Genomic DNA, 23,254 nt, shown 5'->3' on the forward strand with positions numbered 1-23,254 from the left:
TGTGGGCCATTGATCGGCTAGATCTAACGACTGCTATGCAACCACTATTGAAGCCTGAGCCTATGGGTTTTTTTTTATGGTTTAGAGTGATTTAGGCCTCTCGATAGTGTATTTCTGCCCTTCTAAGGGCTTTCCCCTTGCGCAGATTTTGATCTATGGATGACTTTAAGCACTTACGAAGACTCGAAGAGCATTAATGGATCCACTAGCATGATTTTTAAGAACACTTGGAGACTTTGGGGCATTTTTGGATCCATTTTTGCGTTGTTTGCCTCCAAGGCTAACATTGGCTCCTTTTGTGGATGAAATCCTCCCTGTGAAGTTTCAAGGATCTTAGATCAATGCCTTTCCTGTAAAAAACAAAAATTAAATCTTCCTTCTAGTGTTCCATTGGGCATGGAGTATATTTTGTAATGAAATAAAAACTTGGAAAAACATTTTTACAATAACAAGACCTTAAAGCCTTAAACGAAATAAAGTTTCAAGAATCGTCCATTTACTGAGTTGCCAAAAGTATCTTCTTCGTCCAGACTATGCAGAATGAATGTATTGTTCTGTTGATCTTGAGCGATGACAAAAGTTCCTGTCCATAAGGAGTCAAACTTGTCATGATTTCCTCTCTTTTCCTTAAATGCATCCCATTTAAGAACCCAATCACCAACTTGGAAATTATCCACTTTTGCTTTCCTGTCAAAGGTTTCTTTGATTTTCTTTTGATGAGCCTTTGACTTCTCAATCAGCTGTTCTCTGATCTACTGTAGTTAAACCAGGTTATTCATTCTTCTTACCATGTCATTTTCTTCATCTTGTTCTTCTTGCAAGAACTTAGCCACAGGGAGAATCATTGGATGGGGAAAGCAGCATCAGCCCCATAAACCAATTTAAATGGAGAATTTTGTATGGATATTTTGATGGTAACTCAGTCAACCCATAGAGCAAACTTCAACTTGGAAGCCCAACTCTTTTTTTTGTCCTCTAACAGCTTTCTTATTACCCTTACCAGGCTCTTGTTAGATGATTCTGCCAGGTCATTTCCTTGAGGATAATATGAGGTAGAATGCACCACTTGAATGCCCATGGATTCAGTCATGTCCATCAATTCTTTTGCCTTGAACGTTGCTACATTATCAGTGACTAGTTTGGTTGGGCAACCAAATCTAGTGAAAATATTCTCATTCAAGAACCTTATGACAACTTGATGATTAGCATTGTTAGTGGGTATAGCCTCAATCCACTTGGTAAAATAATCAGTGGCTACTAAGATCCATTTGTGTTGGCGACTGTAATGTGGGTTGATCTCACCTATAAAGTCCAAGCCCCACTGCTAGAAGGGACCATTGACATGTATTGGCTTTAAGGGCAGGGATTTTAGCTACCGTCTTCCTGTAAATCTCTAACATTTTTCACAAGATTTTACAAAAGAAAACACATCAAAGAACAAAGTAGGCCAATAATATCCAGCCCTCAAGATTTTGTGAGCTGTGGTTTTCCAATAATGATGCCCTCCATAGATGCTAGAATGAAACTGGTGTATGACCTCCAGAGATTGTTCTTTATCTAGACACCTCAAGAGGATTCCTGATGGGTCTTTGCAATAAAGCAAATTTTTATTAATGTAGAACTTGGCTGATCTAAGTTTAATGGCACGAGCTTTACTTGAGCTAAGTCCTAGAGGGACTTCTAGCTTTTGCAAGAAATGAATTATGTTGGAATACCATTCACATGTGGCTAGATTTTCAGCCAAGGATTGATTCTACTTTTTCTTCTGATGCTCCCTCTGTCTGCTCGTCATCTAAATTTAGACCCATGCAATTTATGTCTAACAAGCTACAATTTTCTTCAGCCATGAGCTTAGCCAAGCCTTGGACTTTGACAAGCTTAGTGGGCTTCACCTCTATGTTAAACTCTATGAATTTTGCAATCCATTTAGCTCTCTTCCCATCAATATCTAGCTGAGTTAAGACATCCTTTACTAAGGCTGAAGGTACATATGCAACTACTTTGGAATGCAGAATATAAATTCTGAATGCCTTTAAAGACTTTATGAGAGCATAAGCTTGTTTTTCAATAAGGTCATGTTAGCTCTGCTACAAACTTCAGCATTTGGAGGACCAAATATCAGCTCGGCCATGTGTTTATGCAAAAAGGAGAGCTCGAGGCAGTCATTTACCTTGTTCTCCTTCAGCTTCCTCATACTCTCTTAGTCCTCTGTATCTCTGTTTTTCTCCTAAAACCTCTTCATTTCTCAATTTTCCCTATTTCCCCGCTTAATTCCTTTTACCCCGCTGCCTCTGTTTTATTCTTCTAAACGCTGCATAACCCATATTTCTTTAGCCCCGGGTGCTTGACACACGAACCCGCGCCCATATAACCCTCCGCCTTAATCCCCAACGTTGATCGTCCTGATCCAACGTCCCCGCCACCATAGCCCTTTTTTCCCACACGTTAAACCTTGTCCGCGTTCCCCGCCATCCGACCGTCTGCTGCACGATCGGATGGTAGCCGCTCCTCCCAATCGCCCTAGTCGTCCACTCGTTAATGCGTGGGGAAACCAGTTTCCCGCCCATCGTGGAAGCCACTTGTCGCGTTTTGAGTGGGATCGTGCGAGTTTATATGGAAACCGCCACAACTCCAAAGGTGGTGCGGGGAATACCACTTACTGCCATCCCGCCTGTCTCCCGCTCATTAACCCCTGCGTACTTTTGACCTCAAATCACCGTCGGATCTGCCCATCAGCGATACAACGGCCCACATTTGTTTGATCTTGTTCATTCCCACTTCTCTCCCGCCGATAGATCTCTGCCGGTCGTTTGGTTGATCTAATGGTTTATGTTTATTCCCATTTCCCCCATGCATCCGCCATGCAGTCTTTGTGTCCCCGACCTGTACCATGTCCCCGAAGGAGGAAGAAGGCCAGAACCCAACACTCTGCGTAATAAAACCTCAACAACTGTATTTAAAGAAGAAGATGGCCGAGAAGAAAAAGGATGGCCTCGAGCAGATCAAAGCATTAATCAATTATGGAGTTTCTTTTAGTCAACACTCTACCTTCCCGAGAAGGACAACAGAGCATCTAAGAAGATATATTTATTCATTAAAGACACCAGATCGTAGCAGAGACTCCATCAGAGAGTTAAGGTGGTTGGTGGTCCACTATGGCCCCTCCATGCATAGCATAACAACATATCTTTGTAATCAAACTCTATATATACCCAGAACACAGATGTAATCAAGGTTGATGGTTGTTGTTTTGATGTAAGGTTCAACTTCTAGAGACAGTAACTACTGTGATACCTGCAGCGTCTGGTCTCCATTTTCAGCTAATATAAGCTTTTTTTTTCTGTTAATTGCTCACTTTACACTTCTTCTTTGTTCCAAGTTGTGCCTGTTATGAATTTTTCATGTGCTCTTGATGTTTAGCATTAGAGGGGTTGTCATCCCACCTCTATGTTAGAATCTAGTATGTATCATTGAATGTGTATGAAGGTTTCTGTTATTTTAATGCCAGAGAGTTGTCATCCTGTCTGTGCATTAGGAAATATATTTGCAGACCTCTTTATTGGTTGCAGCCGGCCATCACATGGTCTTGTGCATCTGCTGGTGTGGTTAGTATTCTACATGTTCACTTATTCCTCAAACTGTGAGTAATTGGTGGTCTAAAGCCTTGTAGTCTAGGGGTGTTCACCCATGTTTGGGATTAAGCATAGTAGAAGTGGTTATCTGGCTTGAATATGCATCATTCCTTCCATTCATCCACCCATTTCCAACATTTTTGTTGAGTTTGTAATGTTCCCGAGCATATCTGAGATACAACCTAGGAGAGTTTCTTGGGGTGATAACATTAATTGGTGCCATTGTCGGGGAGAGGAGATTGGAGCTCAGCTTCCCTGGGAGAATGACACGGTTCTAGATTTTGATGATAGACAAGTTCTGGACACATTTCTGGTTGTAATATACTATCTGGCGACTCTACTGGAGGAAGACCAACCTTTGGCGACTCCACATTGAAGTTCTCGCTCAGTTTGTGAGTCATACTTGGAGAAATTTTCAGGAATCACCAGCTGACCAATGCCTGATCCTGAGAAGATCATTAAGCAGAAGAAAGATTTGTAGAAAGGAGCATCAAGATCAGGTAAGCCTTAAAAGTCCCATGTATCTCTGCTAGTGAAGAAATCACCTTCAGAGATTCATTCAGCTCCTTATTCATTCATTTCCATTTCCAATCTCAGTCCAAAGAAGCATCCATGCTGTCCATCATATTCCTCTATCTCTGTCATCCTTTTCATTGATCTATACCACTCAGTCCACCAGTATCCTTTCACATACCTCAGTCATGGCAGGTCAGCAAGCTCTCACAAAGATAGAACGAATTGTTGCTGCTAGGTATGGGCCTTTGGTCTTGCCTGTCTCTTTGAATGCCATGCCTACAGGAGATTATCAAGAATATATGCCTAAGTTTACAGGTGCAGAAGGAGTACCAGCTGAAGAGAACCTCGAATCTTTTTATTATTATGCTGATAACCTAGATATTAATGAAGAGGATGTGTGGATGAGGGTTTTTGTCCAAAGCCTAGAGGGAGAAGCTAGAAAAAGGTTCAGAGAATTAGCCCCTAGGTCTATAGCAGATATTGAGTCCTTAGATGCTGTGTTCCTAAAGCACTGGCGGCATAATAAAGATCTACTCTATTATCATACTGAGTTTACAAACTTGCAGAGGGAAGATGGTGAGCTGCTGTCTGATTTCAACAAGAGATTCAACCATATGTACAACAGAATGCTAGCTAAAATAAAGCCTACCCCTACTTCTGCTATGCTCACTTATGCCAATGCCTTCAATTCTCAGTTCTACCTGCTGTTAAAAGAAAGAAGATGTACTTCTTTGGCTAATATGCAAGATGCAGCCTTTGAAGTAGAATCAAATATCATAGCTGCAGAGACGGTCGAAGATGATGCTGAAAGGAGAAGACAGGGAGGAGAAATTTCATCATCCTCAAATCCTAAGATCGATAAATTAGCTAGGATGATAGAGCTATTGACCTCTGAAGTTTCCAGACTAGAAGCTGATCAGTATTCTCAGGAAGCAGGAGCTCCTTGTTCCTTTACTCTTCCAAAGCCAAACCCATATAAAGGAGCACAGAAATAGTTGCAGATTTTGCAAAGAAGTAGAGATACAAACAAAGAGAAAAGAGTGAAAACCCTTTTTCAGAATATAGTCATGGAGGAAGAGCGATATGAAGAAGAGGAGGAGGTCCATTGTTCGGAAGGTAAGGGTAGTGCCCCTTTCTTAACCAGAGTTGCCTATGAAAAGTCATTATCTGAAGACGTTGCTCGTGAGTTTCTTGTAGCTGCAGAACAACAAGCTTATCAGCAAAAGTAACCAGCAGCACATCATACCATCCTCCAAGAAGCTGAGCCTAAAGCCAACCCATCTTCCCATGACTATACAGATCTGCAAAGTGACCACCCTGTTGATATCCCCAGCCTAGTGATCAGTAAGGGAGAAGAAAGCTCCACATCATCTTTTGCTTCTCTATCTATCCAAGTGACAATCCCTCACAGTTTCCCATTAGGCACTGAGGCAGGCCATATCTCAATGCCCAAGGTTGATACTGATCACCTCTGTTTTGATATTCTGAAACCTGCTCAAGTGGCCTCCACACAGACTGAAAAGGTAGCTTATCAGATGACAAAGGAAGAGGGTGCACAGTCTTGGGGCTCCTCCTTGGATGTGGACTGTTCTGAGAAAAATGAAGGAGCAGACGATGTCTCTGTGTCCCCTACACATGAACATATTGGTACACCATTTATATTAGTTGTGCAGGCAACAGATGACAAAGACAAGTACACAACAACCGTGGTTATTCAGCAGGTGTACAAAAGCTCCCATGAAGAACATCCAAGGAGGAGAGCACACAGAAGGGAGATGAAATTTGATCCATATCTACCTATTAAGCTAAAATTTCCTAAACTTTTTGTGGTATATGATCAAATAAATCCAGTTTTGCAGCTCTATGATGAATCGGCTGAGAGGAGGAGAAACAATTTTGATGGCTCATCAGTTGGCCAATTTTTTAATATTTATGTTGTTTAAGGTCCTCAAGCCTTAATGATTGTAAGCATTTTCTGTTATAGGTTTTAGTGTAGACTTAGTTTGACTCCATGCCCAATGGATACTAGGCACTATTTTTAAGCATGTTTTGTATGAAAGCATTGGTCTGCAGTTTTTGAGAACTCACAGGGAGGATCTCATCCCCAGAAGGAGCCAATGTTAGCTCTGCTACAAACTTCAGCATTTGGAGGACCAAATATCAGCTCGGCCATGTGTTTATGCAGAAAGGGGAGCTCGCAGCAGTCATTTACCTTCTTCTCCTTCAGCTTCCTCATACTCTCTTAGACCTCTGTATCTCTATTTTTCTCCTAAAACCTCTTCATTCCTCACTTTTCCCTATTTCCCCGCTTAATTCCTTTTACCCTGTTGCCTCTGTTTTATTCTTCTAAACGTTATATAACCCATATTTCTTTAGCCCCGGGCACTTGACACACGAACCCGTGCCCATATAACGCTCCGCCTTAATCCCCACCATTGATCGTCCTGATCCAACGGTCCCCGCCACCACAACCCTTTTTTCCCGCACGTTAAACCTCGTGCGCGTTCCTCGCCATCCGACCATTTTTCGCGCAATCGGACGACATACGCTCCTCTCGATTACGCGAGTCATCCACTCGTTAATGCGCGGGGAAAGCAGGTTCCCGCCCGTCGCGGAAGCCACGTGTCGCGCATTGATTGGGATTGCGCGGGTTTATACAGAAATCGTCGCAACTCCAAAGGCAGTGCGGGGAATACCACTTACCACTGTCCCGCCCATCTCTCGCTCATTAGCCCCGCGTACTTTCAACCTCCAATCGCTGTCGAATCTGCCCACCCACGATCCAACGACCCACATTTGTTTGATCCTGTTCGTTCCCGCTTCTCTCCCACCGATAGATCTCCGCTGGTCATTTGGTTGATCTAATGGCTGATGTTTATTCCCGTTTCCCCCATGCATCTGCCATGCAGTCTTCGTGTCCCCGACCTGTACCATGTTCCCGAAGGAGGAAGAAGGCCAAAGTCCAGCACTCTGTGTAATAATTCCTCAATAACTGTATTTAAGGAAGAAGATGGCCGAGAAGAAAAAGGACGGCCTCGAGCAAATCAAAGCATTAATCAGTTATGGAGCTTCTTTCAGTCAACACTCTACCTACCTAAGAAGGACAACAGAGAATCTAAGAAGATCAATTTGTTCATTAAAGCCAACAGATCATAGCAGAGACTCCATCAGAGAGTTAAGGTGGTTGGTGGTCCATTATGGCCCCTCCACGCATAGCATAGCAGCATATCTTTGTAATCAAACTCTATATATACCCAGAACACAGATGTAATCAAGGTTGATGGTGGTTGTTTTGATGTAAGGTTTCTGGAGATTGTAACTACTGTGATACCTGCAGCATGTGGTCTTCATTTTCAGCTAATACAAGCTTCTTTTGCTATTAATTGCTCACTTTACACTTCTTCTTTGTTCCAGGTTGTGCCTGTTATGCATTTTTCATGTGCTCTTGATGTTTAGCATTAGAGGGGCTGCCATCCCACCTCTGTGTTAGAATCTAGTATGTATCATTGAATGTGTATGTAGGTTTTTGTTATTTTAATGCCAGAGAGTTGTCATCCTATCTATGCATTAGGAAATAGATTTGCAGACTTCTTTACTGGTTGCAGTCGGCCATCACATGGTCTTGTGCATCTGCTGGTGTGGTTTGTATTCTACATGTTCACTTATTCCTCAAATTGTGAGTAAGTGGTGGTCTAAAGCCTTGTAGTCTGGGGGTGTTCACCCATGTCTGGGGTTAAGCATAGTAGAAGTGGTTAGTTGGCTTGAATATGCATCATTCCTTCCATTCATCCACCCATTTCCAACATTTTTGTTGAGTTTGTAATGTTCCCGAGCATCTCTGAGATACAACCTAGGAGAGTTTCTTGGGTTGATAACAGGTCATACCTTAGTTCAGCATCCCTTAAAGTTTTGCTAAAAAAGGCCACAGGGTGCTCTATGCCTTCATCATTTTTCTGCAACATAACTGCCACAAGTGTATCATAAGAGGCAAAAGAGAAGATACAAAACTCCTTAGCGTAATCTGGGTTGATTAGAGTGGTAGCTTCCATGATAGATTGCTTGATGGCTTCAAAAGAGCTTCTTGAAGCATCTGTCCATTTTATTTCTGCTCCTTCCTTCAGCATGGAAGTGATGTGCTTCACAAGCTCTGCAAAGTTTGGAATGAATCTCCTTAAGAAGTTAATCTTACCTAGGAAGGATTGAATGTCCCTTTTTTGCCTTGGGATGGACAATGTCTGAATGGCTTGAACCCTGGCTAGGCCAATCTTCACACCTTCAACATAAACAATATGTCCCAGAAGTTTGCCTTCTTCTAGAGCAAACTGTGACTTCTTTGGGTTGACTGAAATTCCAAACTTTTTTCACTTCGGAAAGACTTTCTTCAAATGTTGTAAATGATCTTTGTGGCTGCTGGAGAAGACTGTTATGTCATAAAGATAAATAAGGAAAAACTTGTCCTTCTCTCCCACAAAGGCTATGTCCATGGCCCTTTGAAAGGTAGCCCCAACATTCATTAGTCCGAAAGGCATCTTGGAGTACATGAAAGTGCCCCAAGGAGTAGTGAAGGTGGTCTTTTCCTGATCTTTAGGATGTACAACAATATAATTGTATCATGAAAATCCATCTAGGAAAGACATGACTCTAGCCCCTGAAACTCTTTGCAGCAAGTGTTCCATCTTAGGCAGGGGATAGTTATCTTTTTTAGAGCACTTGTTCAGATTTCTGAAGTCAACACAAAGCCTGATTTCTCCATTTTTCTTTCTTACTACCACAAGGTTGGCTATCCATTTTGAATACCTTAGGGGCACTATAATTTTGGCATCTAATAGCTTCTTGATCTCTTTCTCAATCAAAGGCAATAAGAGAGGGTTGATAGGTCTTAGCTTCTGCTTAAAAGGGGTGGAATTCTTTTCCAATGGGATCTTATGCTGAATGATGTTTGTGTCATAGGTTTTAAGATCGCTATATTCCCAGGCAAAAATGTCAGTGAATTTCCTCATAAGGGTGCAATACTCGGAATTCTGGGCAGAGGATAAATGAGAGGACAGATTAATGAATTTCAAGCGGGCTGGGCTCCCTATATTATGTTTATGAACAGCGGATCCATTTTCTGTTTCGACGGGCTTATATGGCACATTGTTTTGGTTGAAAGGCTTCTCTAAAGGCACCAATCCTTTTGGTATGTGATTACTAGGCAGCTGGAAGATGCTTTCTCGACCGATCACGTTTTTTAGCTTGGACTGGCTGCCTTCTTCTTGGGTTTCATTTTCTTGGTCAATGTGTGTTTCAATGAATTCCTCCACGACTTGGAAAAACCTGTTAATTTCCTCATCATCTTCAAAAACTTTCCAATATTAGACATTGTCAGGCAGAGACAGTCTGTATTTTACCTGAACTTCATATGTTAATTTAGGAGGCAAGGGAGGAATAAACGTGATAGCAGACACAGCAAGGGAGTTGGCAAGATGATTCTTCATTCCTGGAATGTAAGAAATGTTGAAATTATCAAAAGAATCCCTGAGCCTCCATACCTCATCTCTGTAAGCCTTTATCTTGGGATGCTTCGCTTGGAATTTCTTATTCACCTACTGAATAATGAGGTCTTCATCTCCAAACACTCTCAGATCTTTGATGCCCATTTCTTTAGCAGCGCTTAAGCCTAGAATTAGAGCTTCGTATTCTGTGATGTTTTTGGTGACCTGAAAGGTCAATTTGCAAGATAAATGGATGTATTCCTGTGTTGGGGACACAAGGACCACACTTGCCCCTACAGCTTCTTTAGAGCAAGCCCCATCAAAAAACATATCCAAAATCTATGGGTTTTCTGCCTTCGCGATCTGGCAAATGGGTTTCCTGAGCTGCATGGAGGCCAACTAAGATTCTTCAATATGAAGGATACAAGGTCCAATACAAGTGTCGATAGCATATATGGGATGATTTGTGGGATTCTTTTCATCGCTGATTATGTAAGCCAACTTTGCCTCTCTATATAATCTCTTGCTCTCACCTCCGAAAACTGGGACAGTATCATAGGACAGATCATTTTGTAATGATCCACCTAAAATATTGATCCAAACTCTGGAAAGTAACATGCCAAACTTGGGAGGTACATCTGCTACCACAATGTCCATCAACATGCTTTTCATAGGCAACTGAGACAAAGTGATAGCTAGCTCCTTGATTAACCCTATACATTTCACTTTTCTGGAGTCAAAAGAAAACAGGTCATGATAAGGCTTAGTGATGTCAAGACCCAACTCATCCATGACAGCCTTGGGCATTAGATTATGGCTGGCTCCAGTGTCTAAAAGGTAGTTGTGAAGGATTTTATCATGAATAGTCAGAGAGACATAGAATGATGGGGAGTTGTCTTCACAGTTTTCAATCATTGGGCTGAGGATAACAGCTGGCTTGTCATCTTGCATATTTACATAGTCAGTGGAGGCTTGGATGGCTTTAGGTTCAAGGACCTTGAGGATGGATCTTTTGAAGGACTCATTCTTCACTAGTTCAATCAAAGGCATGGGTATTATTAACTTCTAAATTTTTGATTGAAAACTGAAAGGAGAAGGGGACTTGTTGAGGCCTCTTACCTCATGACCTAGAGCTTTGAGGATGATGGGATCGACTGCCAATTGTTTTTTCTTATTAGCTTGCGGTACTGTAGGGACAGTAACTCTTTGAACAGGAGTTTCCTTGGCATTATTCATCTTTGACCTTAAATTGTATCTTTGCTGATCTACAACTTGTAGAATAGCTTCACCATCCCATTCCTGGCTGATCTGGTCATTGCATAATGAATTTTCATATGCAATCGAGGTCGAAAAGGAATCATTGCCTTTGTCTTCTAGACAATGGATCTCATCATATTCTTCGAACTGCTCTTCTTCCATGACTGCATTTTGAAAAGGAGCCTTCACCCTTTGGTCTTCATTTGCATTTTTGTTTCTTTGCAAAATTTGCAACTGATCATTCATTCCTCTATATGGATTTGGATTTGGACTTCTTGGGGCAAAGGTATTAGGCATTCTTCCCTTCCCCGATTGCTACTCAACCTTCAATTTATAGATTTCACAGGCTAATGACTCGATCATTTAGGTCATTTTATCTATCTTAGGATCAGAGGATGATGAAGACTCGCCCCTCTGTCTTCTTCTATCAACATTTCCCTTGAGTTTCTCCGCAGCCATGATATTTGATTCCACTTCCAAGGCTTCATCTTGCATGTTAGCCAAAGTAGCACATCACCTCTCTCTCAATAGTAGGCAGAAGTCAGAATCAAAAGCACTGGCATAGGTGAGTTTAGCAGAGGTAGTAGTGGGTTTTATTTCAGCTGGAATCTTGTTGTACATATGGTTAAACCTTTTATTGAAATCAGATAACAATTCACCATTTTCACTCTTTAAGTTGCCAAACTCAGTGTGGTAGTAGAGGAGGTCCTTTTTATCCCCCCAATTCTTTAAGAATGCATCATCTAAAGCTTCAATATCTGCTATAGATCTGGGGGTTAGTTCTCTGAACCATTTTCTAGCCTCTCCATCTAGGCTTTGGACAAAGACTCTCATCCACATATCATCTTCACTAATGTCTAGATTATCAGCATAGCTATAGAATGACTCAAGATGTTCTTCAATAGCAACTCCTTCAATCCCAGTGAACTTAGGCCTATATTTCTGATATTCTCCAGTAGGCATGGCATTCAAAGGAGTAGGGAGTATTAGAGGTCCATACCTAGCAGCTATGATTCTTTCCATTTTGGTAGGTGCTTGTGGACCTGCCATAGCTGTGGTAGCTAAAAGAGTACTGGAAGTCTGAATGATAGAGGGCTGAGGAGTGACTGACAGGATTAAAGGAGTATGATGGATAGGAGGTGAGGTTTCCTTTGGGCTTAAAGCAAAAGGGGAACCTAGAGAATAAGGAGCTTTATGAATCTCTGAGAGTTTTTCTTCACTGCTAGTATTAGATGTTATACTCTCAACATGTATTTGTTCTATTACAAGCCTTTCTTGTAGAGATATAGAATATTGTTTAGGTTTACTTGAACCTGATGCTCCTTTCTACAATACCTTTCTCTCTTTGATGATTTTTTCAGGATCAGGTACTGGGTCAGCATGTAGCTTTTGAGGATTTCTCCAAGTATGCCTCACAAACTGAGCCAAAACTATGAAGTGGAGTCACCAAGAGGTTCGGCCTCCAGTGGAGTCGCCAGATAGATGATTACAACCAAAAATGTGCCTAGACTTTGTCTATCATCAAAGTAGGATCTGTGTCATTTCCTAGGGAATCTGAGCTTCAGTTTCCTCTCCCTGACAACGGCACCAATTATGTTATCATTCCAGGAAACTCTCCTAGGTTGCAGCTCGGAGATGCCTGGTAACATATAATATTCAGCATTGTTCTCTAAACTACTGGAATGGATAATGGTTTGGATCAAGTTAAATAACCATTTCAACTCTATTCTCACTCAAGACATGCATGAACACCCCCAACAACACAAGGCTTTAGATCACTAATGCTCAATAGTTTGTAGATTTAATGGATAGATGGAGAATACTGAATATACCAGCAGATTGCATACATGAACATATGTGAATGGCTAGGTACAGGCAACAAATGAGCTCACTGACTGTACTGGTAGATGCATATATAATAACACATATAAATGGCTAGCTACAGGCAGCAAAGAAGCTTGCAACTCTAATATATCGAAGCAGAGATAAGATGGCAATTATCTTGCCTAAGACACACAGAAAACATGAACAAAATGTTCAAGTGCAAGTATAGAATAGCAAAGAGAATGGACATTGAAGATATAATGGCAAAAGAAGCTTATATTACTGGAATGAATATGAGAAGCTTGAATGAATAGAGGAGCAATAATCTCCAAAAGTTGAACCCCTATTACATCTTACTAATAGCTATTTATAGCCATTTCACGATGATCTTGAGCCTTTTGAGGCTTCAAGGGTCTTAATCTATCCCTCTGTTTCTTCAACTAATTGATTCCCTCAATGCAAGCATGGCTCAGTGGTTTTCCTCTTCTGATAGAGGAATAACCACATTAAGATATTTTGGGTACTGGCTGTGTTGTCTGGGCTGATGATGCTTCCTGATCTTGTTTGATTTGGCGGTGTGGCACTGTTGTGGCTCCCTGACTGCTTTGTCGTTGATTCGGCCCCTGTCCTTGTCTCCCAGCCTCTGTGGGGTAGTGGAAAGGGTCTGTGTGCCTTTTTTTCTCTTTCAATTACAAACTGTGACTGTTTCTGTTATCAACCGAAAGCAAAACCATACTGTGAAATCCTGCCATTCTCTATCCTTTTTGGACTTCAAAAAGTCATCAATGATGGTTCATATCCTCTCGGGTTTGCCCTTGTTGTTGTTGCAAGTCGCAAAGAAGCTTTCCCTGTGTATTTTCCTCGCATCGTGAAATATGCATAAAACAATTAAAAACTGTGAAAAAACGGTCTTTTCGGACTTCAAAAATTATTAATTTCCCTTCTCGGACCCTTTCAGGTCTGGGCTTCATCACAATCGCTACCGGCCAATGCTTCCTTCATATTTTTGTTATACAACGAAAATTCATGAAAGACATTAAAAATGGGACTTCCATGGATTTGAAAATATATCCATTTTGATTCTCGAAACCCTTTCAGGTCCAGGTTATATCACATCGGCGTTGTTCCCCGTTCCCTTTGTATTTTGTTATACAACAAAAATACATAAAAACACTTTAAAATGGCCTTGGTACAGACTTCAGAAGTTATCAACTATCACATATAATTATGTTGGGTCTGGTCCATCAGGTCACACCATATGCATATGTTAAAACCTCGCCCCTTTGGTTTCCGCCGATGTGATATTGCGATGCGATCTGATCGCAATCACATATCGCTACATGTAAAGGCCCTGCCCCTTGGCCTCCCTGATTTGCGATCCGCCGATGTGATTTGGGTCGTCAATTTGTGTGCACGATCGATGATCCTCATTTAATCACTGATCAACATTGCCATTGCCCCATGGTTTGCACCGATTTTCCTTCGCCATTGTGACCTACCAATCCGATCATCGGTGATCACTGATCGGCAGTGTCCACTGTTGATTGCCATTGCCTGCCTGTGCCTATTAGATCCACCGATGTGATCTGCCGATTAGATGTGGGTTGTTGATCGGCTAGATCTAACGACTGTTGTGCAAACATTGTTTAAGCCTGTGCCTGTGGGTTTTTTTTTATGGTTCTAGAGTGATTTAGGCCTCCCGATAGTGTATTTCCGCCCTTCTAAGGGATTTTCCCTTGCGCGGATTTTGATCGATGGATGACTTTAAGCACTTACGAAGACCCAAATAGCATTAATGGATCCATTTCCATGATTTTTAAGCACACTTGGAGACTTTGGGTAATTTTTGGATCCATTTTTGGGTTGTTTGCCTCCAAGGCTAACAAGAACTATTATCACTTGGATTGAACCTCAGGCTAAAAGAAGGAAATGCTAGGGTAACCACAAACAATGCTTAGCCAAGTAGCTAGCCCTACTAGGCCAAGAGAGGGCTCTCTCCGTAAGGATCTCAGCCAAGATGACTGGATTAGGTAAAGGATATTAGGCTAGGTATAGTAGAATGAATTTTTTATTGGATTTTGAATGGGTTTTGCTGGATCAGGAGGAGCTAGACAGTTTAGGTCTTGGGAATTAGGTCAAAATTGCAGGGTGTTTAATGGGGAAAGGTAGGCATCAGTTTTACCACTCTAGGGCTTGATGGGTGAGGTGTTTAAGATTGGTGATAGGCTAGGAAGAGCATGTGATTTACCATGGATCCTCCCCAAACTGTAGAAAACATGAAATGGTGAATATTTTCCCAAAGCAGAGGAGTGATGTAATGAATTCTGCATATCACCTTGAAAGCATTCACTTAGAAGAAATGAAATGATTAACGAAATACAAAAAACATACTAACATATGATCACAAGAGAAGAAATTGTACTAAAATTCCATACCACGTGGATCCCATAAAAACAGCTTCAGTTCTTATTAATCTCCTGCTAAACTGCTACAAAATGATGTACAATCAAGGTCTAAGCATCCAACTGAGTCCAACCCTTTACAATGAGAAACAAGAAGAAGATATAGGCTTTGTTTCAACCTCCTCCCATCCTTAGGGTTCGAATCCCTAAGATGAGGAGCTAATCTAACCAACTTTGAACAAGAAACTAGAATATATGCATCTTAACAACTTGCCCATAAAAGTGAAAAACTGATTCATTTGAGCTCAAATTGACTTTTAATGCAATGTATCTACCACATTCTACTAATTATCTATCATATTTACAACTCAAGTCATCATTTACATCAGTAAAACATCCTCCATGGGAGAAAATCCACGAACGCAGTCAAAAAAATGGAGAAATAGGCATCCTATGCAAAATTTGCCCTACGTGCAGCGCCACTCGCCCAACAGGCAATGCCACCTTCAGGTCCCTTTTGGAGGCCTTCCTGGCATCCAAATTGAGGTCATGATAGCTCATTGGAAAGGTATTCATGTCTACTTTCCAAAAAACCTATAACTTCTTCATTTTAAGCTCATTTGACCCCTCAAAAGTTGATTCTCCCAAGATTGCTTCTGTGTGTCCAAAAAGTGGCAGAAATGTCAATTTTAGGGTTTTTTTTGACCTTTTGGTGGACCAGTTCTACCCCAAAAACTTAGAAAATCCATAGGGTGCATGTAATCATCACTATGAATCCAAAAATTCAATCCATTTGTCTATTTGGTTTTCCTAGGAAAAGCGCAGCAACAGTGGCACTGCGCGTTGAGCCACCTCATGAACGCGCAATGCCACTTCCTAAACGTGCAGCTCCACTTCAAGACAACTTTTAACTGCCTTCCTGGCATCCAAATTAGGCGTGGCATAGCTCGTTGGAAATATTGTCCTGTCTAATTTTCAGAACATCTTGAATTTTTCAATTGGGAGCTCATTTTCCCTGCCAAAAGCTCAATCTCCCAAGACTGGTCAAAATGTGAAGAATGAGGCTGCCAAAATGCAGTGCTGTTTCAGTAAACTTTTGAAGGTCTTCCTCAACTCCAAATTGAGCTCAAAATAGCTCAATGAAAATCCCTCTATGTCTAGTTATCATTTGACTCATCAAGCAAGTCTGTTGGACATTCCATCTAGGAGAAAAATTGATTTTACCAAGGTCACTCCAGAAGGGAAACAACTCTCTTGTGGCGAATGATTGTTTCGACATTCTACCCAAACCATGAGACCTATGTAAAAATTGAAGGCAGTATTTCTTATTGATTATATTATGGACAAAAACCTATCTCAATGTTGTCAAATTCATATTTTCTTGCTCGTAAACTTCATTTGAATAAAACCTATCCCAATGTGTGGAACAGGGGATTTGTAGAAATGAAGGGAAAGGAAGGGGATGAGGGGCTTCTAAATTCTTGAGAAACTTTTGGGAAGTAGGGGGGATGTTAGGAAGTAAGGGAAAGTGTAATTTCAAGGATTAAGTGAGGGGAAGGGGTCCAAAAGGGAAAAACACAGGCCTAACCTAGAAAAGTGTCAAATTGTAGCAATGGGCTAGGGTTTGTGCGAAAATGATGAATTTGAGGGATATCAGTGATGGGAAGTGTTTAAGAAGGTATATTAAGGATAGGGTAAGGTGTATGAGCATCAGGATACAAGTTTTGTTGATGATTTGACCATCCAAGAAAAATTACTTTCAAAACCCTAGGAGAGGGAAATGAGCCTTACCTAAGCACAACTGAAGCACAAACAAGGTGTAAAATGACCCATTGGAACCGAAAAAATGATGACAAATCTTTGAATGATGGTATACTTAGCCGAATGGTGACATGGACCAATAATTGGAAAACTTTGGAAGTAGTGAAAACAATCCTAGACCTAATACCCAGTGACCAATTTTTTACTTGAAGACTCACTGAAATGACAAAAAATTGACTTTGACACCCTAAGACCACTTTGTAAGAGCATGTTTGATTGTTGGTGGAAGGCTGCAAAGACTGACACTAACATTGGCTCCATTGGGGATGGTAGCTCCTTGGAGGTTCCAAGAACACCGTAGACCAAGTAGCCTTATCCATTGGGCATGGAATAAAAAAAACTCAATATGAAATACATGACTGAATACTGATGACTCAAAGACACAAACTAACTTTCACTCAAATAAAAACTTACTCAATACTAAAACACAACTGACAAAATGGAAAAGATGCTCAAAATGGAGCTTATTCAATAAAACCTACTCTAACTGTCCATTCATCATCTGATCAAGTGAAATGAAACAACCAATGCAACCAAGTAAGAATTTTGGCTGTTGTTTGAATTGTCTGCAATTGCTTGTTTATGGGCAAGAAGAGAGAACTACTAGAATGAAATTCCCATGAAAACTTGTAAACAGATCCAAATTTTCCCAGATTGAATAATATGGATTCTCTATCTGACTCGAAAAATACTACATGAGGAACTTGAATTTCATGTGCACTGGGACTTAGCTCATCCAATGGATTACTTTTCTTCTCCTCATACCATGAATGCAAACTTTCATCTGAGCTTTGTGACGAGACTCTTGCTGAAAATGACAAAGAAACCGGCTGCCAGATCAAGTTTGTATCAATACTTTTTTCAAGCTCATAGTTAGCTAATGGAGAAGGAATTTGACTGCAGATATCATCCAACACATCAGCTATTAGATCGTGAAAAACTTGAAAAGATTGTTGCAACCCATTTTCTATTGGTTCCAATGAGATTGCATGATTTTCTACAGGCTACTCATCCTTTATTGAAGATATACTATGCAAATTTCCCTTCAAAAATTGAAATGATTCAAAACATAATGGTACAGAATCATCTTGCATCATTTGATCATATGTTCCAGCTTCCAATTCTTCATCTAAACCTGACATTCAATGGCATTTCGGGGCTGCAAATTTAGATATGAGAAATCTTGAACAAGGATTTCATTGCCCTTTAGATGGTTCAGATCAAAACTTATCGATGACTGATTTCTTATTACACGAAAGTTGTATCTGATGAACTGAAATGAAGTAAAACAAAGAGGCAAAGATCCTTCACTTACTTCAAAATTTTCCGCACTTTCCTCCTCACTTACTTCAAGTTGATGAAAGTGAATTTCCTCCTTCCACAAACTAGCTACTAATTTGTTTGCAAGATTAGCTTCTGTTTGGAGAACATAATCATCATCATACTGATCAAGCTTAGGCAAAACATCAGTATAAAACACATCATCAAGCATACATGTCAGGTCAACAGATATCTCTTTTGCAAGATGATCTATAAAACAATCATTATCATATCTATGACAACTGGAATAAGAAAGAAAATTTTTTGGATCAGCCACTTGTTCTTCTTCAGACAGCAAGTCGTGGTCTTGAACATCATACTCATTCCTTGTGGTGATATTTTGCATCATCTCTTCCACTGCACTTACCAAAATGTCTAGCTTTACCTCTAAAGATGTTGGTTCCTCTGGATCTATGTTCTTCCACTCTTCTTCCTTCAACTTTGCCCTTCTGATCAGCAGATTAGCCTCTACATCTACTGCACTATTCTGCATCTCTTCAAGTGTTGCAAGGTTCCTTTCTCTCAGCTGAAACTCCATTTCCGGATCAAAGGCTTTTGGATAATGCAAGAGAGCCAAATCAGGAGGAGGTCTTATATTAAGAGGCATCGAATAATAAGCTTGGTTAAATTTGGCAAAAAATTGTTGTACTGTCTCCCCTGACTATCTTTTCAACTGGTTATACTCTTCTAGAATTAAGAAAGGGTTATGTCTATCCACCCACTTATCGAGGAAAACTTTGACGAACTGCTGGAAATCTGAGATGCTTGCATCAGGTAGGGTTTTGAACCAACTCTTGACTTTGCCTTACAAAGAAAGAGAAAAAATCCTAATACTGACATCCTCTTCATCGACTTCAAAAAGGTCAAGAAAATACTCAAAATTCAGTACATGTATCTCAGTAGTGATGTTGTCACATTCACCATCAAACCTTGGTAGATATAGGTAATGACTTTTAGGGAAAGCATGGGATGTAGGAGGTAAAATCATAGGCTTATATCTATTTGAAATTTTACAAGGTATAGGAATATGTACAGAAGCTGTAGAATCAGTCTTGGTCTCTTGAGGCTCATCAGTTTGAAGATGGTCATCATAAGATTCAGAAGAAGGGTCTTGATCAAGATAAAAGGCATCCGAACATTTTGTTTTCACAATCTTCAAAGGGAAAGAATCAAATGCAGGTCTAGGATCTTTTCTCAAATACAATATACTTTGTAAAGCCTTCTTGACATTCTCAGGAAAAGAGAAGAAATAATTTATAAAAAATAACATTATGTCTTGGATGAAATTCCAGCTTGAATACCTGATCTTTCCATATTGTCCTTTCATGTTTCTGCTGGTCAAGTTCATCCTCCAGTGGAGTCCTTGGATTTGACCTCGAAACTAATTTAGAGTCTCCAGGTGAATGATTTCAGCCTTCCGGTGTCTGATAGTTGTCCACCATAAACAATCAGATATAAACTTGATACATTTTGCTAAGGAACATAAAACTACGTTCCCCAGTATGGTCGCCACTATGTTATCACCTGGATTGAACCTCAAGCTGAAAAAAGGCAATGCCAAGGTAACCACAAACCACGCTTAGCCAAGTAGCTAGCCCAACTAGGCCAGAAAAGGGCTCTCTCCATAAGGATCTCAGCCAAGATGACTGGATTAGGTAAAGGATATTAGGTTAGGTATAGTAGCACAAAGTTTTGATTGGATTTTGAAGGGGTTTTGCTGGATCAAGAGGAGCTGGACAGTTTAGGTCTAGGGAATTAGGTCAAAATCGCATGGGTGTTTAATGGGGCAAGGTAGGCATAAGTTTTAGCACTCTAGGGCTTGATGAGTGAGGTGTTTAAGGCTGGTGAGAGGCTAGGAAGAACATGTGATTTACCATGGATCCTTACCAAACTGTAGAAAACATGAAATGGTGAATATTTTCCCAAAGCAGAGCAATGATATAATGAATTCTGCCTATCAACTTGAAAGCATTCACTTAGAAGCAATAAAATGACTAATAAAATACACAAAACATACTAACATATGATCAAAAGAGAATAAACCGTACTAAAACTCCATACCACATGGATCCCATAAAAATAGCTGCAATTTTTATTAATCTTCTGCTAAACTGCTACAAAATGATCTACAATCAAGGTCTAAGCATCCAGCTGAGTCCAACCATTTACAATGAGAAAGAAGAAGAAGATATAGGATTTGTTTCAACCTCCTCCCATCCTCAGGGGTCGAATCCCTAATATGAGGAGCTAATCTAACCAACTTTGAACAAGAAACTGGAATATAGGCATCTTAACATCTTGCCTCTAAAAGTGAAAAACTAATTCATTTGAGCTCAAATTGACTTTTAATGCAATGAATCTACCCTCTAGTACCAATTATATATCATATTTACAAGCCAAGTCATCATTTACATCAATAAAACATCCTCCATGGGAGAAAATCTACGAACACAGTAAAAAAATGGAAAAATAGGCATCCTGTGCAAAATTTTCCCTACGCGCAGCGCCACTGGCCCAATGTGCAATGCCACTTTCAGGGCCCTTTTGGAGGCCTTCTCGGCATCCAAATTGAGCTCATGATAGCTCACTGGAAAATTATTCAAGTCTACGTTCTAAAAAACATGGAATTTCTTCATTTGAAGCTCATTTGACCCCTCCAAAGTTGATTCTCCCAAGACTGCGTCTGTGTGTCCAAAAAGTTGCAAAAAGGTCATTTTTAGGATGTTTTTTTTACCTTTTGGTGGACCAGTTCTGCCTCAAAAACTTAGAAAATCCATAGGGTGCATGTAATAATTTCTCTAAATCCAAAAATTCAAGCCATTTTTCCATTGGGTGCCCCTAGGAAAAGCGTAGTGCCAGTGGCGATGCACGTTGAGCCACCTCTTGAATGCACAGCGTCACTTTCTGAATGCGCAGTGCCACTTCAAGACAACTTTTGACGCTCTTCCCAGTGTCCAAATTAGGCATGGAATAGATCTTTCGAAATTTGGTCCTGTCACTTTCCATAACATCTTTAATGTTTCAATTTGGAGCTCATTTTCCTTGTGAAAAGCTCAATCTCCCAAGACTGGTCAAAATGTGAAGAATAAGGCTGCAAAAATGCAGAGTATTGTTTCAGTCAACTTTTGGAGGTTTTCCTCAACTTCAAATTGAGCACATGATAACTCATTGAAATTATCTCTATGTCTAGTTATCATTTGACTCATCAAGAGAGTATTTTTGATATTTCATCTTGGAGAAAAATTGATTTTACCAAGGTCACTCTAGAAGGGCAGCAACTCTCTTGTGGCTAATGATTGTTTGGACAGTTATCCCAAACCAGGAGACCTGTGTAAAAAATGAAGGAGGTTTTTATTATTGAGTTTATGATGGAAAAAAAACTCTCTCACTTTTATCAAATTCATCTTTTATACCTCAAAAACATCATTTGAATAAAACCTATCCTGATGTGTGGAACAAGGGATTTGTAGAAATGAAGGGAAATGAAGGGGATGAGGGGCTTCTAAATTCTTAAGAAACTTTTTGGAAGTAGGGAGGGATGTTAGGATGTAGGGGAAAGTGTAATTTCAAGGATTGAGTGAGGGGAAGGGGTCCCAAAGGTCAAAACATAGGCCTAACCTAGGAAAGTGTCAAACTGTAGCAGTACGCTAGGGTTTGTGGAAAAATGATGAATTTGAGGGATATCAGTGATGGGAAGTGTTTAAGAAGGTATATTAAGGATAGGGGAAGATGTATGAGCATCAAGATACAAGTTTTGTTGATGATTTGACCATACAAGAAAAATTACCTTCAAAACCCTAGGAGAGGGAAATGAGCCTTACCTAAGCACAACTGAAGCACAAACAAGGTGTAAAATGACCCATTGAAACCTGAAATAATGATGACAACTCTTTGAATGATGGTATACTCAGCAGAATGGTGACATGGACCAATTCTTGGAAAACTTTGGAAGAAGTGAAATCAATCCTAGACCTAATACCCAGTGACCAATTTTTTACTTGAAGACTCATAAAAATGACAAAAAATTGACTTTGACACCCTAAGACCACTTTGTAAGAGCATGTTTGATCATTGGTGGAAGGTTGCAAAGACTGACACTAATAGGAACAACCAGTTGGACCAGGGTCAAATTAGTGTAAGATTTCAATTTATTAGGTGGAGTGTTTGCAGGGGGATCGATGTACCAGACTAGGATCCTTAAGGTAATATTGGGTAGACTCAACGTAGCCATGATAGGTGTAGAATAGACTCTGGAAGGTGGAAATAAGAAGGGTATCTGACCAAAAGGATAGTGGCCTAGAGGAACTGCTCCATGATTGTTAAGGCATGTTTCTAGGGGGAAATGGATTAAGAGAGATACTAGGAGAATGGAGTGATCCTTGAGGAGTTGTACTAGTAGGAAGAGTTAATTCAAGCATAGGAGGTTGCAGAGGTGTGGGCTGTTATGAAGGCATAACAGTTCGTTTGTGGGTGGCCCATGATGATTGGAGCATGAAAACACTCGATAAGCTAGGCTCAGAAGGAGTAGGCGAGGGGGCATAGTAAGCACCAAGCAAAGAGGAATCTTTATAGACTCCTAGAGAAATAGATGAGACAGTCTTATTGTCATCCATGGAAGAAATGTTGGTTTGAGGTGAAGTTTGGGATTTTGGATCATAATACGTCAACTATGCAATTGTGATGATCTTTCCATTGTGGGGAAATCACATATTACGATGAATCACAGATGCGACAGCTGACATGGCGTAAGTATAGCTACGGCCTAAAAGTATGTTATAGTCGAGGGGAGAATCAATGACTTCGATGTCAATACAGACAGTCTTACCAGCAACTATGACTTGGTAGTTGTGGAATAAGCCAAGGGGTTGTCAAGGATGACCATCCCATGCACGCAGAGTGATAGTGGATGGGTATAGGTCAAGAGAACCAAGTTGTTTCGAAACATTGGAGGCCATCACACAATTTGATGCACATTCGTAAATGATACACCGCTGCATAGTGGCATTTT

At 40.4% G+C, this 23,254-nt stretch overlaps 1 pseudogene; it reads left to right on the forward strand.

Moving 5' to 3' along the window:
• Positions 1–5,593: 5,593 nt before the first annotated feature.
• The window catches only part of LOC149246759 (UDP-glucuronic acid decarboxylase 2-like), a 110,275-nt pseudogene continuing 92,614 nt past the window's right edge, over positions 5,594–23,254 (forward strand).

Source organism: Pinus tabuliformis, chromosome 7 (assembly GCF_031772625.1).
Source record: "Pinus tabuliformis cultivar Carrire ecotype Pingquan chromosome 7, CPIR1, whole genome shotgun sequence".
Lineage (NCBI taxonomy): Eukaryota > Viridiplantae > Streptophyta > Pinopsida > Pinales > Pinaceae > Pinus > Pinus tabuliformis.